The sequence below is a fragment of the Bombus vosnesenskii genome, unplaced genomic scaffold (assembly GCF_011952255.1).
Source record: "Bombus vosnesenskii isolate JDL3184/JDL3185 unplaced genomic scaffold, Bvos_JDL3184-5_v1.1 scf7180000013294, whole genome shotgun sequence".
NCBI lineage: Eukaryota > Metazoa > Arthropoda > Insecta > Hymenoptera > Apidae > Bombus > Bombus vosnesenskii.
The window spans coordinates 3,885,293-3,904,612 of record NW_022882945.1 but is presented as its reverse complement, the minus strand read 5'-3'; the positions used below and the strand labels follow the sequence as shown (position 1 = coordinate 3,904,612).

General features: G+C 33.9%; 1 protein-coding gene across 3 annotated transcripts in view; it reads right to left on the bottom strand.

Moving 5' to 3' along the window:
• Window positions 1–19,320, bottom strand: part of LOC117232940 (furin-like protease 2) — a 412,456-nt gene that overhangs the window by 116,987 nt on the left and 276,149 nt on the right. The gene's annotated exons all lie outside the window — the stretch shown is intronic.

Sequence of the window (19,320 nt, the reverse complement as noted above, 5' to 3'; positions counted from 1 at the left end):
GTTAGAAAAAGACGCTAGCCGCCCTCGAGGGAAAGTTGCTAGTGGGAGACGCCGCTCGTTGAAAAATAGATCTCCCCTATTTTCCCGTAGTTGGGACAAAGACTGTTTGTCTGTTTGAAGGACTTTAGTTAGCTAAATCTTAAGATTTATAACAGGCCCTCGGGCTAGCTGAACATGTACTGCGGAGACGCATCGACATCTAGCAATCATCTTACTCGAAGAATAGGGTCTGCGAGTGGCGAGCTGCGGGACAGAGACCGTTGGAATGTTTACTATCGAGTGTTACAACTATTTCCTTTTCATTCGAAGATGGTATCCCACTGGGGGTAGCCATCCACATGTTATATTACTATATCACTAAGCTATAATATTTTGCCAAATGTCCTACTGGACAAATTGTAAAATGTAAAATAAATAAATAAATAAATAAATAAAAAAAGACGATTTCCTTTTTAAGGAGAGCTATAAAATTACTCCATGCCTTTGTTAGACAAAGCGTTCATCCCGTGACCGTGACTACGTTCGGCGACTGGCTGTCGCCTCGAGCCCAAGCTCATTATCACAACTCTCGAATAACTACAATTGTTTAATTATAGCTATAGTAGACTCTAGGTTACAATGTTGCGGGATTATCCAAAATTCCAAAGGCTCCGGTGTTCTTTCATCTCCGACATATATATATTTGCAAAAAAAGTTCCTCGATTCTACCCTAATTTTTAACAATACAATGCTATTTTCAATTTTATTGTTAGACAAAACTGGAGTACTACAGTCATCAGTCTGACGCGAGTCTTTAAGTTTCGTGTTCGATTGACAATGGCGACGTGTATCAGAATAGTCGAATATGTCACTCGAATGGAATAACAGGCTTAGAGAGAAGGAATCTATCAATAGTAGTTCAGTCAGTTAGTAGTTAGAGCTGTTACTACATAGCATCCGCATCGATCAATCCTTTATCGATCCATGCAGTACAGCGTTCAACACTAACGTTAAAATATTGTTACCGCAACGCATTAAAGTAATGCTGTTAATTTTACTAATGACCAATTAACTTGCAATTATCAATATGGAGAACGGCGATAATTAACTGGAGTAATTTAAAATTGAAGATTTCCATCCGCTTTTACGTTCAGCTTCCGTATGGAGTTTGCGAATTTCTTCCGCTGTATTCATAGAAATATAAATTTAATATGTATTGGTATAAGCACTCTGTTATGATAAATTGAACAAGATACTGTATTTGAATTATAAAAGAAAAATAATGAAAGTGTGATAGATGCATCTGTGTAATGTATAAGATAACGAGTAAAGGTAGCCAGGGAAAAAGAGGAAGACGACTGACAACGCAATTATGTCAACCCCCGACTGTGATAAATCATCATATTAAATAATTGTCTTTACCTCTGGATAAACTCAAAGTATATCAGTTATACGAACTTTAATCTTTCCTTTCTGGAAAATCTGATGTGATTGATTAAGCAGATGTACATTTCAATTTCAATTCTAATCTGGATTCACGCTTCAATTCAGATTTGAATCCAGATTTATTAATTCAGCTAAAATATATATATATATAGAATATATACAGAATTCAAACTACACACCAGCCGACATTTTTATTTTTGCTTTGCTCTACCGGCAATCATTCGCTGAATAGAATAAATCACGATAGAAGAAACGATTCTCAATTTTCCAGGTACTATGCAGAAAACAATCACTTTTAGAGTTGACAGAGAACTTGTGAATTTCTTTGATTGAACATATTGTAAATATGCGACATACGAAATTTAACTTTTATAAAACCAAGAGAGAGAATTAGAAAGGGAGAGAGAGAAAGAGTGTGTGTGTGTATGAAACACCTTCAACAAAACTATTCTAGACTTTTTTATGCCGCTGGATTACAACTGTAAATGAAGGGTAAAGTGTTTTGCAAGTATTTCTGCAAAAACAGGGTCACAGCTTTTGTCAAATAAATGGCTTTCTAAAATGCGGCTTTCCCGAATGCACTCATAAAGAGTCCATTAGGGGCAGAGAAGTGGTTGTTTATATCTTGTATTTTTACATGCGCATAAAATGGAACACTTTTCGGCCGATGTGCTGCAAAATGTACAGTTTTGGCACATTTATTGAAATATCTGCAAAAGGGTATAAATGTTCTCTCGTTATGTATGTATAATCACGTGTTTACAGTTTATTTTGCATTTAAATGACATATTCAGATACTTGTTACCGATATTCTACGTCGAAATAAAAAATGAAGAATAATGGGCATTCATAGTTCAGATGAAAGCTGAATATTATTTCTCGAAATATTGACTATCCTGCTGATTATTTGAAAAATCAATTATTTTGCATTTAATTTTAATTCCTTTCATCGAAAGAGGTTTTATCATTTCAAATTCCAATAGAACAGAGTGCGTCAATTCAAATTAAATCTTATCTCGGTGCTTAATTGTATAAAAATCAGAAAATCAGCAATCAGAAAAAATAAAACATTAACGCATCGAAAGAAGGCTAAAACGTGTTTTACAATTAATAAAGTTGGATAGTCTGGAACGAAGATTACCGCCTGAAGCGCAATAATTTCTGGAAAGTTGTCGCTGATAGGGTATACGATAATCAAGTGTTTTTCATCAGTGTTATTAATGATATGCGATAAAGCAGAGATACAATAAGAACCGAGATCCCCACGTCGAAATAGATTAATGACAGGATAATTTCGCGTATTTTATGCGCGAATAGATGCTCCAGAAACCCAGATATGATGGAAAAGACAATATCGAATTAACAAAAAAACTATTTAAATAATATCGAGTTTTATACTTCCAGAGTTTTAGAAATATCCGAGTTTCCGTTTTTAATAAGTTCGCAAGCCACTACGACCAAACTAGGATTGTTAGAAGAAGGAGATTAAACTTTTGGTTGATGCGAGCAAGAGCATAACGTCGTTGTATAACTAATTACCGAAGCGACAGTTTCGTCGCTAGTGCGAACATGGCCTCAAGAATGTTGATTGAAAATTCTATTGTCTAATTCAATATTTTTTTGCATCTTTTAAACCGAATCTTTTAAAATATCAACCTCTATATTTTTAAATTTTCTGAACTCTCATCATTGGCATTGGGAGCGAAGTATTTTGATGAAATTAACAAAATGAAGAAAAATTATAGTAATTTAGGGGATGCAGTGCTTTCAAATAGCCATTGCTAATGTCAGCGATAGAAAGATACATTAGGAAATTGATCGGTGAATTTTACTCGGAAAATCGAAAATCGTACATGACATTTCTTGAAGAAGGACCAGAATCTATTTCTACATCCGAAACTTGATCGAAGGTAAACTTCTGCTAGGTGGGGCGAAACTTGCAAATTTCGTTGTTCTCGATCGAACTTTTCGTTCAATTTCCAAGAACGGTGCACCGCGGTGATGAGTTGGCCCTAGCAATGGAATAACATTCTCTCGCCTATTCGTTCAGCTAACAGATCGCTAAATTTAAGTAGTCAAGTGCTCGAGAAGCGAGTCGTAACTACTATCGAATTAAACAGTTTGTTACGAGATGTTCCACTTTCGACCATTCATTTGCAAATCATCTTTAGAAATGTCTCTCTCAAAAAATCAATGGAACCATTGTAATTTTCTAATAAAACATTATAGTTGAATATAATATCATGGATATAATAGAATATTGTATATAATAATTAATTATACTCTACAAGTAAAAGTTAATAAGTAGCGTTGTAATTTTCTACATATTGTTGCACATATTATAAAATTAGTAATATCGTGAATCCTGTTGTTCTGTTATTTCAAATTTTTGAGTCACTTTATTCGCGAAAAATATGAAAAACACAAAAAGAAGCTGAACTTTTTTAATCTTGCCACTTGTGAAAAATTATACGATACGTAACTGAACGTAATAAAAACTTTATTATAATAATCTAATAATGTTACTAAAATAGAATCTGGCTTATTGAAAGAGTCATATTAGAGAATTTCAAAAGCTTCGAGAGATTATGTTTTTTGGTAGTTTAGAAAATGTTATGCAAAGAGGAGTTATTTTCACATTGTTCTAGATTCTATTATCGACATAGTATAACATCTTCTTGGCTCTTCACTTTGATATAGTTTATATCGAACAGTTACATGCTTTATGGTTCACGAAAAATGAAACAACAAGTAACCCCGATTCAATGGAAAACGAAAATTGCGAGGCTTTCTGTGAAAATTTAACAACTTTGCCACCGAATGAATTCGCATTGGTTGTTATTTATAATTTACAATATTACATGTTACAATATTAGGAACATAGTTGCAGAAAATAACAGGCAACATGTATTATTTGTAAATAAATGCAATGAAATTTCTAGGTATTAAATTCACGTATATAAATATAAAATTACTGATGAAAGAACCTAACGCTTTCAAAGCTTTCTTCTGGAATATTATCTGAAAAGATACTTATACATTTAAATGTCCCCCTTATGACGAGCAATTTTTCGTCTTTTCGTTCCAGTAGAAATTCAATAGAATAACCACGAACGCACGTGACTAACACGGAAGTTGACTCATATAACAAAGGATACGTGTGATGCGACTCGAGTAAACTCGACACTGTGTCAAAGTTCAGCTTACTTACGAACTCTGCTTAACACGTACACCATAAAGCACGATTGGTGTCATGACAGTTAAGTATAAGTTAAGTATAAAATATATGTAAATATATGTACAAAGTATAAATACACACACACGCACACAGACACAGACACACACACACACAAATATTTTCTGTTATCTACCCGATTACATTTATGTAATCAAATTTCCAAATATACCGACATGATGATAATTTGATGATAATACCATTGCCATTCGTTCTTAATTCGCGAATAGATCTCGAATACTATCTTATTCTGTGGTTTGACGTGAAAGAGCAGGTCACGAGGAAAACGAGGGTCATTAAGGGGGAGATTGATGTACGCGATGACGTTTCCAGGAACATAAAACCATCGTTTCATGAGGAAAGTGGGATCGAGACGATGGTTAATGATTCCCACTTGGAATCGATGAAGGGAAAAAAATCTGACTTAGCAATCATTGTTTTACCCCGATTGGTTTCTCTGGTTGACCGTGCCGGGAATTGGAAAGAAAGGGGCGATCCAATTTCTATCCAACGAACGAGAAAAAGACGAATTAGGGTGCATGGAAAAAGCATCGTTTTCTCCTGGTAATAATTTCACGTAGCGGAACGATGACATCTGTAATCGATTCCGGTGACTAATGATTCGCGTGACCAAGAAAAATCCTCTTTGGCTGAAAAATATATAAGTGATAAATAACTTGGGATAGGTTTTCCTTCGTCGAATATTAAATTCATTTCTTTTATTACTTAGAATAATATTGTTTTTCATACTGCTTCTCTGAAATCTTCTCTAATATACGTACATATGTTTAATTATGTTTGTCAGATTATTCTTCTTACTCTTTTAAAAACAGAATTTCGTATAATTTTCTACCAGATTGCAGTATTCATCGTATTTATTCAAACTATTATCTTTATTACTTTCTCGTTCGTTTTATTTATTATTACGTGTCTTCGTGACACTTTCATATAGTAAATGTGTTTATTATTAAGATGAATGTTCATACAAAGTAAGTAATATAATACAATATCTATTGTTTTCGATATTCTAAAAATTCGCTGTGTAAAAAGAAAGAAGAATATAGAAATATGTAGCTGGTTTTGCAATATTTTTCTTGTCATATTGCGTAATCAGTCCTTGAGATTCCGGAAGAATCGAGCCGGTTGCCGATTAACTAATTATACCGAACAAAAGACTTCATCAAGTCAACAACGAGAGGATTAAGCGAGAAACCTGGAAAGTTTCAGGAATCTCTTGGTTCTACGTTCGTGGCGAGCCTCGACACGCTGCAGTACGATTTGTTCAGATTAAAAAGAACTCATTTTCCGCTAACGGTTCATGACTGTCGTATTAAGAGAAATCGGATTTAACAAATCTATTTGACGTTGCTAATTAAATCGTTCGTCCAATAGCTGAAAATCCATGGCCCTAAATAAAATATATTAATTAGCACATTATACAAGTATAGTAAGCTGTTAGAACAGATTAATTTTGTGTCTCAAGTTACGAATACTAGTAATTAGTTAAATAAGAACTCGGAAATTTCATGTCTTTGATCGATATTCATGTTCATGTATTATATTATCGTTTCTCAAGAATTTCAAACAAACTATTATAACAAAATTTTTATACTCTACATACATTTTTATACTCTAAACATATGTTTTCGAAACTGACGGCTAAATTGATAAATTCTTAATTATTAATAACAATTTTCTTTTCCAAATACTTGTCTCGTAACGCTATATAAAAAAGGACTTTAAATGCAATTAATTGAACGTGAGATTGATATCTGACGACAAATTGACAATAAAGACAGCATACAGGTAAGTCGCGAAGAAAATCTATTTTTCCTGGAAACGGGGAGCTAAGAACCAAGTCACAATTCCAATTTATTACGTAGCTGATACATCCCAAGAGAGTATGACAAAGTGAAGACCCGTTTTTTTTGAAGTGGACAATCTTGAGGACTGTGTAGTCTTAATTTATATCTATATAAATAGTAGTTCAGTTTACAAAATTTATATTAAATACTATGTGTTATCGATCGCGTGAAACATTTTATGGATTCTACTTTGGAGAAATTTCGATATTTTCACCAACTTTGGCTCTCATTTTATCTTTATACTTTATACATTTTATCTCATTTATACTTTACATGTTAGATTGTTATATTAAAAATAGATCTAGAAATAGTGAATAAATATAAGCATTTTTTAATCTAACTTATAATTTAATAAATATCTCACGACGAATTTGACAAAGTTATAGTCAAATTCTGTGCCATAATTTCCGAAACTAATATGACATGCGTGTGGTTTAACGGCGGCTTACAATTAGGAGATGCTGTAAATGTTTCCTCTAAAGTTTCTTGTGGCAAATTGCAAAAACAAAAAACACATTATGCTATGCATAAGGTATGTAACGATGTTCTAAGCTCAGAATTCATGTTCGAATTTGCGGCGGCCGCGTATTAAATCATACAACTGTTAGAATATTACCCTGCAACACGGCTATAATTGAAGTTTCAAATTTGATAAATAGTTGCATTCACGTTCCAGTTTAATGAATGTCTGCGATGATAATGAATTTGGCAAATTGCCTATGCGTTTGCAACACATTTATAGTTATCACGTACTATCGTACAAAAATTTGATAATACACAGAAGTTTTAGAAATTACTAATATTATGACATTTCTTTCTCTCTTTCTAAAAATTTCATTTATTGTCGATATTCTTCATTTCAAGTGAAAGTACAATTACAAAGACATGTAGAATTTTTGGAAATATTTAATTCCAAGTTCTGCCATACAACTAACTGAAATGATTCAATCAAACGGTACGCGGTAATACTTTGCTCAACGGGTCAGTGCCAATTCATTGATCGGGATGTCATTGGATTTACAAATTTATCTGCTGCAGGATTTCGTTTCATTTGTAATTCCAAGTTGTCCAACGAATACAAATCAGAGTTGATTAAGGATTATGTATTTAAAAAAATTTCATTCACCAACAAAATTACTTTCGATCATTCTATACGATTTCAATTGAAATCGAATTGAAAAGGAAATCCAGACAAATTTCGATTAATTTCGTTTGACTAAAATGTGTTACACGGCTTGATTTATTTACTCTTTTCAACCTAGACTAAATGAATTACCATTTTATAATAGATATTTCTTAATTTTTTGTTAATTACAAGGAGATAGACAGATAAATATAACTTTTTAACCTTTCACTTGTTCGATTGAAAAATACGATGCATCTATTTTATTAACATACATACATATTTATTGATATACAGGGTGTGCTATTTGAATCGATCCCTACGAATATCTCCGAAACTATGGTATAGGTGATATCGTAAAGTATTTCCAAGAGAACATAATTTGTCAATGATATTTTTGTAGATAGAAACGTAGAGGACATACTATACAGGTCAACTTTATTGTTTTGATGGAACTATATATTTTTGAATATTCTATACTAATACTTATTTAATAATGCCAATAAAAAGTTATACTAGTAAGTAAGATAATCAGAGTAATATAACTTTTTAATAGAAATTTAGATGATCTTTATGAGAGAACGAAATGTAAATGATATTTATACGAAATTTGGCTTAAACTATGGGACAACGAGTATATGGTTATTACGATTAACCAGTGAAAATATAGAAAAACCCTGCATTAAAATATTTATTAAATCAGAAAGCTAAACTGTTTTACACGCTCGGTATACCTAACCACTATCGATTCCACTATGTTTAATCTAACAACACGTAACTTTGCGAGCATCCTATTTGGCTATTCAGGAACATTGACAAAAAAACACGGATCGATCGGATGCAATTTTCAGAGCGTAACCGAACCAGTTACTGCGTGGAATAGTCGAGGAAAACGAGAGGACGGAGTGGAAGAGTGTCCTTGGAAGAATTTGCAGTTTCTCGTTTGCGTAACATCGCGCTAAATGCATCGCAGCAGACGATCCTTACTTTCGCGATAATGTCTTACGTATTTAATTAGACTTACTCAAGGATGCCTTCGCTTATTACAGTTATTTTTCTCTGCATAATTTTGTAGTGCGTATTAGAGTTGTATAACCATGTTATTATCTTCATTTTTACACGATCTCTTACATAGATAATTTAAATTTACATCGTTGATCTCTCATCGTTATTTACGATGTAAGAGAGTATTCGTTAGGCAATTAAAACAATGATATTTTCTAATATGATGAACCATTCGGAGGCCAAACTGTTCGTGTCTATATTTTGTAAATTTCTTGGTTTCTTCGTTTGAACATGCGACGTATCGACAAACAAACGGCGTTCCACATCCATAAATTCACTTCCTATTAAAAAATGGCGTAATTATGCATAGCTTCTATTCCAATCATAGCAGTAACCATTGATATACGTTGCGAGCCATTGTGATCAAGTTTAGTTGGTTTTCTACGATTGAAGCTGGACAATTAGTTCTTTTTAAATAATCGAGTTGTATTGTTATTGGTATTTTTTGTGTCTGTTGTTTAATGTTAAACATGGCTGATAGTTGTCATTATGACGGAATCTAATGGTTTAATATTTAATATCTCGCAATATGTGTTCAGAAGTTTTAGTTCGAGAAAACTAAGATGAATCATACCCACTTGCTTACTACGAAACCATTCGAACACTTTATCGCTAACAGAAAGAAAATAGTTACAGGAATGCCGGTTAACTGGCTTTAGATGCAATGGATTAAACTAGAAAGATTAGAACTGTACTATATAAAATTCAACAAAGACACAGAATTCAATGCAAGACATAAAAAAATTTCAAACAGGAAGACCATCAATTTTACTATAACTATAATTTAGTTGTTATTATTATATCCCTGTAATAGGTCAATAACGGAAGAAGATATATTCCACCCGTCAAACATTATTAGTATACACATTATAAAGACAAATCGAGGCGATTATTTATGAAGACATCAATAGCGCTAACAATTAATACATATAAAAATAACTAGAATCATTTGTTGAAAATTTCTTAACAAATAAAATTATAATACATTTTTCCGTGTTTAGTTACCTTACCTACAGTATCATTTCTTTTTCAGTTGCGAGATTGATTAACTCCACAAGTTGGTAGAAAATTCAGAAAGACGTAAACAGTTTTTTTACAATAAAAGCTACATCTTAAATATATCGCGGTGTAAAATCCGTTTGTTCGCAAATTGCTAGGAAAATTTTAGAAACTGAGGTTGTAAGATCATCTCTTTTCTCTACTTTTTATTTTACGGAGTTAATCAGGAGTTAAGAGGCTTCTGACTGACTCAGTAATCGCAATGATTGTCTTTATATAGTACAATTTAATTATTTATTTACGATACAATGATAATATAATATTTAGAGGGAAATTATGTGATGGAATTAGTGATTTAACTAGTAACTATAAATATTAACGGATTTTTCAATATGAAATAGGTGATAGTTTTTAGATTATGAAAAAGTTGCGCTACTGTTAACTGAAGTAAAACAAACACTGTCGCAATTGCATTCGACAGTAGGAAACGCGAACGCAATCTCTCATATCTTGTAAATTTCTATTCATTGAAGACAGGCAAATTACGAACAATTCTATCTGTGTTCCTTCTTTGTTATTTCAAATATCTATTTATATATTTTCAGAACTTGGTCATTTATTATGCTAGGGATGATATTAAAGTCTTTGAAGCGTTGAGTTGAGGCATAATTCAAAAAAAGTCGGAAAACACCGCTGCAAAATCAAAAAATCCATGCAAGCTAACCTGGGAAACGGTCGAGATCCTTTGAAAAAATTTGTCGACGGGTCTCCTATGTAATCCGTCCCAAACAGAAATAACGTTCAAAACTAGCGGATATGACGCGTGTTTGTACATACGGAGCTGCTGCAAAACGTCGACATAAAGAGAATCAATACGCCAATTTTCTAGTTTTTTCCACCTCGCTTAAACGTTCGCTTTGCCACGCGTAAATCCACTTTCATATGCTTGTAAATGGACTCGCGCAATAATCGATAATAATTTACCGAAAGAAAAATCATCGAGGAAAAAAGAACAAAGAAGAAAACAACTGAGCGAAATCAGTCACTTTCCAATTTGACGTGAACGATTTTATCGTTGTTTGAAGTACGAACTTCTTTCGGTAAATAAAAATAAAGAAAAAGCTTTCTTTTATCTTCGTAATTAAAAAATGGCACACTGACTTCTATATTAAAGGAGAAAATACATTTCCTCTTTAAAGAAAGAGAAGTATGTAAATACTGGGTATCAAAGGCCTCATATATTTTACATTGGAGGCGAAAAATTATTCAGAATTTGCTATACAACCCGAAGAAATGCGTTGGGTTGGCAATTAAGTTATTGTGGATTTTGTCATTAGATAGTATTGACAAAATCCGCATCACTTAGTTGCGAACCCAATATAATACCAAACAGGAAAATATACAGATTAATCGAAAGCAAGTATATTTCAATTATTATATTTAAAAATATTCAAACAATAAATCTCTTTCTTTTTATTTTCTATATTAATAGATTGCGTTACATAAAAAAAATATATATATATATAGATGTACAAATTGTAAAAGTATTAAATTTTTTAGATGTGCTATCTTTTTGTCGCGTGGTGTAACAATATCACTACATAGGGAATTCTAATTAATCTCGCGTGCAACTTCATCACATATCTCAGTCAATTCTCTGTATCCTATCTCCCCCCTTGTCTCGTGGATCCAAGAGGAAAATTTCAAACGCCTCTTTCTTCGCCGTACCTCGATTTCTATCCTACAGCGAGCAGAGCGTGTTATTATCAGCGAAGTCGTCGCTCGATTAATGATTCACGCGACGAAATACATCCGCGTATTTAACAACGTCTGCTGCAACTCTTTCGTGGTCGCGGATATCCAGACGAAACTAAAACGCGAGTCGAGTCACAGCCAGAAACTCTTTCGGTGTTTCCGCTTTCCCGTTCTCTCCCTTTGCTGTCTTTTCTCTGCCATTTTTTTTAACCTGTTTCTCTGTCTCGCCGTAAAAGAACCTTTTCGTTGCCGTATTTTTTTTCAGTCGTGTGATTTCTCTACTATCGCGTTTCCTGTATGTGTTTACAATATACAGGGTGTTCTGTAAATTATGGCACAAGCAGAGAAACGGTAGTTTTACGTGTAAATACATAAAATGTATGTTTGAGAAAACTGACTGAATACATATGTGTTAACTCTTAATTATAAATGTGGATATTTCTACCATCATCAGAATTGAAGAGTGTTTTTCATCAATTTCTTGGTAATTTGATAAATTACTGTTATTATACTGCTTGGTATCCGGGAAGAATCTGATTTTCACAGATATAAGGAGGAATTTTTAATTTTTAACGGTTGAGGATGTTAACGATAATGGTAGACGATTTAATAGTTAATATACCTCTAAGAAAATAGTTGGATTATTGTTAAAAATACTTTGAAGGTTCGACCATCGGTAGTGAATATTTGTATGAAAAATTTCATACTGTCTACTTATCTTTCCACGTCGAATCTTGTCATAGGACACTCTGTACATGTCTACAAAGACAAAATGTTTAGTTCGTTACCGCTCAAAGCTGATTTTTGATGTCACTTGCGGACGTGCACGTGATATAAAGCAGAAAGAGGATCATTTTGTTTCTTCCTGCAGCACGTGGAATTAATATCGTATAACTGACTTGATGGTGGATGTCAAACGAGTCCACAGAAATAGTATAGCAATTATTCGAGAGCGATGAGACCTAACTTAAACAGGGGACATGTGCGGCGAGTTTTTTGGGGGGAAATTTGAGCAAAGCTCGGTTGATTTCGAGATTAAAACGTAATTTAGTTAAGGAAGACTATGGATGTTCATGCATTTATGAAATATTTAAAGGTGCAAAAGTGCACAAAATACACGTAATGTTACAAAATATCTATAAAAAAAGGAATTTTTATGCATATTCAGAACCGAGTAATATTCAGAGATACAATGTATATACATATGTAAAATATAATTATAATAGTAAATGAAACAAATCTCTGTTTGACTCTTAAATCACAATAATATCACTAGTAGTTGTATGATTAATCTTTCTCTATTTTACTATATTTTACCACGATTTTTCACAAAAAGATTAAATGACATAGTAAATGTTTCCTAAGAATACAGATATTTGTTTTCAAGGAAATTTATCATAAATATATAAAATATTGAAACACATCATAATATATACTACACAATTTTGGTATATTATATATTAATTTATTGTATAATATATAAAGATACTTTCGTATTACACACACTCAATGGCAGTGAATTAGTCGAGACAGACTAACCAATTGCAATCGTCATCCAACATACAGTGTGCACTGTGCACTCAATTGTACGAAGCGCAACCGTACTCTTCGTTACTGCATTCTACCGTATATTTACAATTTGAGATATTCCTTCGTCCAATGTTTAACTCGGCAGCGATTGTAATTCATAATTCAACGCAGCGCGCGGATAAAATTCATGACAAAGCAAAGCAAGGGAAAGGAGAAAACGAAAAAAAAAAAAAAAAAATGGAGATCCGTCTCAAAAACGAAAACAACGAGGGAGGAAAAAATGCACGAGTAAAATTGCAGAGAATTTTCCAAGCTGACTACAAATAGCATTTCACCGAAACACACCACCGCAGCACGCGGATAAAACAAATTCCCTCAAACATTTTGCATTCAGTCTTTAAACCGCTATGTCATCCAACTCCGCTCGGTCAACATCAACGTCACCAACAGGAAAAAAAATGTATACCTACGTATCTCTACGGAAATTTAGATAAAAAAGGGAAACTTAAAAACAAAGGAACGAAAAAGTCAATCGACGAGAAAAAGCAACGAAGTGGATCACCTACCTTAAACATTAACCGAAGATCCCAAGTTTCCGAAGTTCCAAAACCCCAATTATTTCAAGATTTCAACTATCGAAAATTGTAAATTAGCTTAAGTAGCAGGAACAACACATTTCATGGGATTAGGGAAACGGTGCGATGTGCAATATGCGATATTTATGAACTTGAAATCAAAGAGCATACATTCTAGAAATGTTCGCACTGTAGTGCATAGTTTTCATATTGCAAAGGAATACCCGAAAATGCTGCTAGTAACCAAAGTAAGATGAAAGAAGAAGAGCAACTGAAAGCAACATATTATACAAAAAATCTCTGTACCGAGATAAGATCGCAATAGACGACAACCACTAGCCGATTACTAGTATTAATGTTACTATAGTTAATACCAGCAGTCGGAATTTTAGAATTCGAAAACACCGTAATTAAAAAAGTCCAAAACCCCAAGAAATTGCGAACCTAATTAATACTTGGCAAATATATTCAATGAACTGTTATATGTACATTTGAGTAAGTAGTATACGAATTCTGTGAAATGAATCTTGGATATTGTATAAGCACACATCGAAACTGATCCTACCACTACTTCTATTCCAGATATCCGAGGCAAAAGGGAAACGCAGGAACGAAGAAGAACCGTGTCACGGAAATGTATTAGTGAAACGTACGTGCACGGAGATCGGCGTACAATTATGCAAAGCGAGGCTCATTTTAAATGTAGAAACGCGAAGTACCATTTATGGTCGGCACCACTACTGTCATACCAGTACCTACGTACCAATACTACTTCGGAGTTTCTACAGAGCGTTTCACACATATACCAATTTCTTTTGTTCCTGTTATCTTTGTCAAGTAAGAAACCTTCGTACATCGTCGCGCTATATTCGTAGGATTAATAGGATAAATATTTTTATGAATACTTTTATCATTTCTGCAAGGTTTACTAAGAAAAGATACGAGAGAAAGGGGTTAGGTTGGGGTTAGCTTTCTACAGAGCGTTTCACACATATACCAATTCCTTTTGTTCCTGTTATCTTTTGTCAAGTAAGAAACCTTTGTACATCGTCGCGCTATATTCGTAGGATTAATAGGATAAATATTTTTACGAATACTTTTATCATTTCTGCAAGGTTTACTAAGAAAAGATACGTGAGAAAGGGGATAGGTTGGGATTAGGTTGAGGTTAGGTAAGAAAGAAAAAGAAATTACAGTAAAATTCTATATACGTTTATTTCTAATGTGACGTAGTAATTTTCAAGTAGGATTTCATAAGTGGGATGCTTATGCATTTGTGACAAATTCTAATTTGGTGAAATGCACAGAATATCAGTTGAAGCTTAATTTACATAACTCTACTTCACCCTACATTTTTGAAACGCACTGTATACGGGGTGCTAGACCTTATACAAGTAGTATACGCCAGAAGCAATGCGCGCTGTGCTTTTTCGTGGAAATTCGTCGTCGCCACCGTGATCGTAAAATTATTCACTGATCTTAACTTGTTTCGGTCTCTAGTCAGCGACCCAAGCGTTTACAAGCCTAAGCCTCGTTCAAAGAAGCTTGTTAAGTTAAGGGTGAGGACGTAATTACCGAATTTAGGTTCTCTTTGCTACCATTGTCTTCGATATCGGGGAATTTGGTCCGAGATTTTTTAATAGCAAAGAGAAGGGTAGTTTTTGAGAATAGAAAAAACATTGTGAATATTCAGAACAAAACTACACGAACTTTCATGGACCGAGGCCCATTTTCAAGATAGCTTAGATTAAATTATCCTTTGTAAGGCAGATTAGGATAATTCTTAAACTATTAATCTCTAAATCCTGTATTTATACAATGTTTGAAATTAGTTGTAATAAAGGTAAACGAGGGAATTGCGGAAAACATTGAAGTTGATACCTAAACACTCGAGACTTCTGAATGAAAATTGCTGTTGTAACAGTGAGCAAAGATGTTGGCTCGAAACATACAAAGCTACTTTTCTTATCGTGCCGTATGATTATTCCAGGATGCTACTGTACATTCTTTCGCGGGGCATTATAAAAAGTCGAGAAGGAAAAAAAGAAAGTAACATTGTAAGAAAACGAAAACTGTGAGTGCAAGTTGCTGCTTCTCTTTGTATTACGTGGTTATTTCTATACTATCTCCTATCTTCGTTGATCTTAGCTTTCAGAGAGATTAAGGGAGAGAAAAAGAACAAGCTTCTATATATATAAAACAAAGAAGGTTGCTAATGAAAAATGAAGAATTAAACATGCGAAAGTTACTTACATGAATAGGTTCACTTCACATAATACTAAAGGAAGTTTCAAACCGTAGACTTATATTTCAAGCTCACCTGAAACAAACGAAAAAATGAAAATTACTTTCTGTTTTCCGCGTACATACAAATTATATCTGCAACTGTAATTTTCGAAATTCCAAAATCGCAGGCAAATTACAACATTGTTCTGTGGAAGAATGAAATCAGAAAGCTTCACCAGCAAATCGTAATACCTAATGCACTGTCTCAAGAACTATGCAATCTGTCAATATCGTGATAAAAGGTTACTGTGCTTTCGCATCTTCGATATTAACCGAGTCCTACGTGTTTCACGTGCTAAAAGAAGAACCTCATCTACGTCACACAATGTAACAACTTGCCACGTCGTCGATCACGCGAGTTTCACAACCACATTCCATCCCTCGCGCCAGCGCTATACACGGTGCAAATGGTTGACGCTTTCAAGGGAGCGCGAGGCAACATGAATGACGGAGGGCAAAGCTGATCGACGACCAGAAGAGTTCAGCCTCTCAGTCTCGAACATGGAATTTCATTACTGGCGAAACTTTTGACATAACCGGCAAGTTTTTCAGCAACTTTTATGCACTTTACAAGTCCGTGGACCGCGCCTTTCCACGCGGAAAACGGACATCAGGCCGACGAAAGAAACTTCGTTCTCCCCCGGGGGATGCAGAATTCGATGTGTATAAACTGTGGAGATACCCACGTGAATGTCGAGTTGAATGAGAATTTCGCAGAAATTCGGTAAATAGGTTCATTTTGTTTTCACGCGGATAAAATCCATCTATTAGATCTTATTTGACTAATATAAAATTACAAGAACAAGTATCTTATAACAGGCCTTTTTTTTAAATCTGACAATCATTATTTTATTCACATATTGAAGCTTAATAACTTGCATCTTCACAATTTAGCATTGATATATTATAATTCATATGACGAATTATTAAAGTTAGTATTAATAGTTACGGAATGGTCATGAATCATTGTTCTATTAATCTAAATCATTAATGTTAACAATTATTAAATAGCTATTGAAATTATTGCGAATCACTAACATCACCTGATTAATCCATAAATATTAATATCAACAATTTAAAACGCATATGTAACTATCATCTTTAATCTCAAAGTTGACGAAGCATAACCTTCAAAGGAAATAGGATCTATGAACTTTGGAACGCAGTTTAACTAATCCACACGAAATATACATACATACGGATGTAATAAAAGAAAAAAAAAGAAACATAAAAAGTCAGGTTTTCATTCACACTCTTTATGAAAAAAATGGGTCACGATCGTGAAAGATCTTGCCATTAAAAGAGCTTCGGGTCAAAGCCTTTAATTCAACATACATATTTAGCATACTGATGCACGAAACAAGCCGTAACAAGTGGCGTTCCCACTTTCACGAGGAATAACGAGCAGGAAAATCAGCCACGACAAATGAACGAAATGGGTCGTCGATGTCTATGATATTACGGTGCCATTTGTTCACGATTTCGTTTCAAAAGACCACGTTTCAACGAGACTGGGAAAAAAGAGAGACCAAGTATACTATATATATCGGAGAAGGTGAAAAGCACGAAATCTTGTGCCGAAAGTTTCTCCTATTGCCTGAGCACTAAGGGAGCTCGTTACATCAGCTCTGCTTTTGACGATGATATACAGAGTGGTCTAAAATTCAGAGTAGAGTTTAACAAGTCAATAATTCCTTTGTTAGGGAGCCAATTTTTTAACGTATGTAGACTTACTTCATTAAATATGCAAGACGATACCTTTTAAATGAGCGTGATGAAAATATCTTTATATCTATTATACATTATTGCTTAGAAAATTTAAATAAAATTCATCATTCATAAAAAATCATATTTTCATACAGATTATGAATTTTAAATTACACACATATTCTAATAGAATCGTTAATACTGCTTTATATAGCAGCTTATACCCTTTTTATTGTAAAAAATACAATTCCTCAACGTTTTTATTAGATACCTAATTTTTGTCAATTTTGAAGCTAATGTAACTAAGACCATCTCGAGCAGAGATATATCTCCGTCTGTTCAAGACCATTGAAAAAGTAAAGATTTATGACACTGCTGAATAGGTCTTAAGAGTAGTCTTGACCCGAAAACTCTTGAAGGGCCAACAATGTCATAAACTATTCGCGAAAAGAAGGAAACTTTTATCCTTCGCGCCGTCATCTTAAGCGATCAACAGCTGGGCAGATGCGAGAAATCAGTCGTCAATAACTGTTGTTTTCCATCTTACGAGAACCAAGGACCGTCACACAACACAAGATTAGGACATCAAGATTAGGGTTGTGTCCCCGCCTTAGGACACCCCCAGGTGGTGGTATGACTGCCGGACACGACGGGCAGATTTAACCAGTCAGTAGTAGAGCACGGTTCATCTGTGTCTTACAAAGTTCAACAGTCGTGATCCAATTGCCGAACACGACAGTCAGTTACACACAGTCAGTCGCAGAGCGCAGTTCATCTGTGTCTTACGAAGTTCAAGGGTCGAGGTCTGATCGTTGGACACGACATAACAGTAGGTATTTTGTATCATATCTAGAAGGGGCAGTCTCTTAATAGTCAAGCATCCAATAAATTCATATAGTTCACTTGGTAATCAATTTGTCTTGCCTGCAACTCATTTCCTTTGTCAACCCTCTCATAACCGCGGGTGTTTGAGCGCGTACACCGCCTATTATACATTATGATTTCATAGTATTATATGTTCTGTTATTATTTATAAGGTGCGTTGCTAAAGCTCCCTTTGTATTACATTCGCGGGAATCTTCTTTCATTTCCATCACATTGTTGACACGGTTTTAATTAAATTTTCCGAATCAAAGGAAACCATATTTGCGAGACTAGTAGATATGTAGAAAAATAGAGGAAGTTATTAAATTTGTACATATGAAATTCGAATTAATGTTCTTCATTTGCCTAATGGGGTCTCACCAAATTACATTGTATAAATTTGTAAGCACAGGAAATATTATTAAATTTAACAAATTACTAATTAAATTCTTAATAATTCTTAATAAAATTCCTTTATAAAAATTCTTAATTTTAAAATAAAGAATTCTTTACAAAAACATAAACAATGCAATTCTCTATTAAAATTATCAAATATGCAAAGCAATTAACAAGTGCACTAAAAAACTGATAAAGGTCCCAAGCCATCAGAAATAGTAAAGAATTTTTCAAAAGGACGGAATACGACAAGTTCATAATTCGCTAAAAGAAAAAAGGAAAAAAGAAAAAGGCAAAAAAAAAAAAAAAACAGGGGAAGACAGCGGTAAATGATCATTTTTATTCACAACTATTCATTGTTCGCGTTTAGTGTTGAAATTGAGCGTTCGTGCAATCATCTCCCAACATCCTCGTAATGTATCGCAACGATGCGAGACCTGCTACGAATTTGTGGCTCGTACGTGTTCGTTCGGGTATTCTACTCTCGAGGTGCAG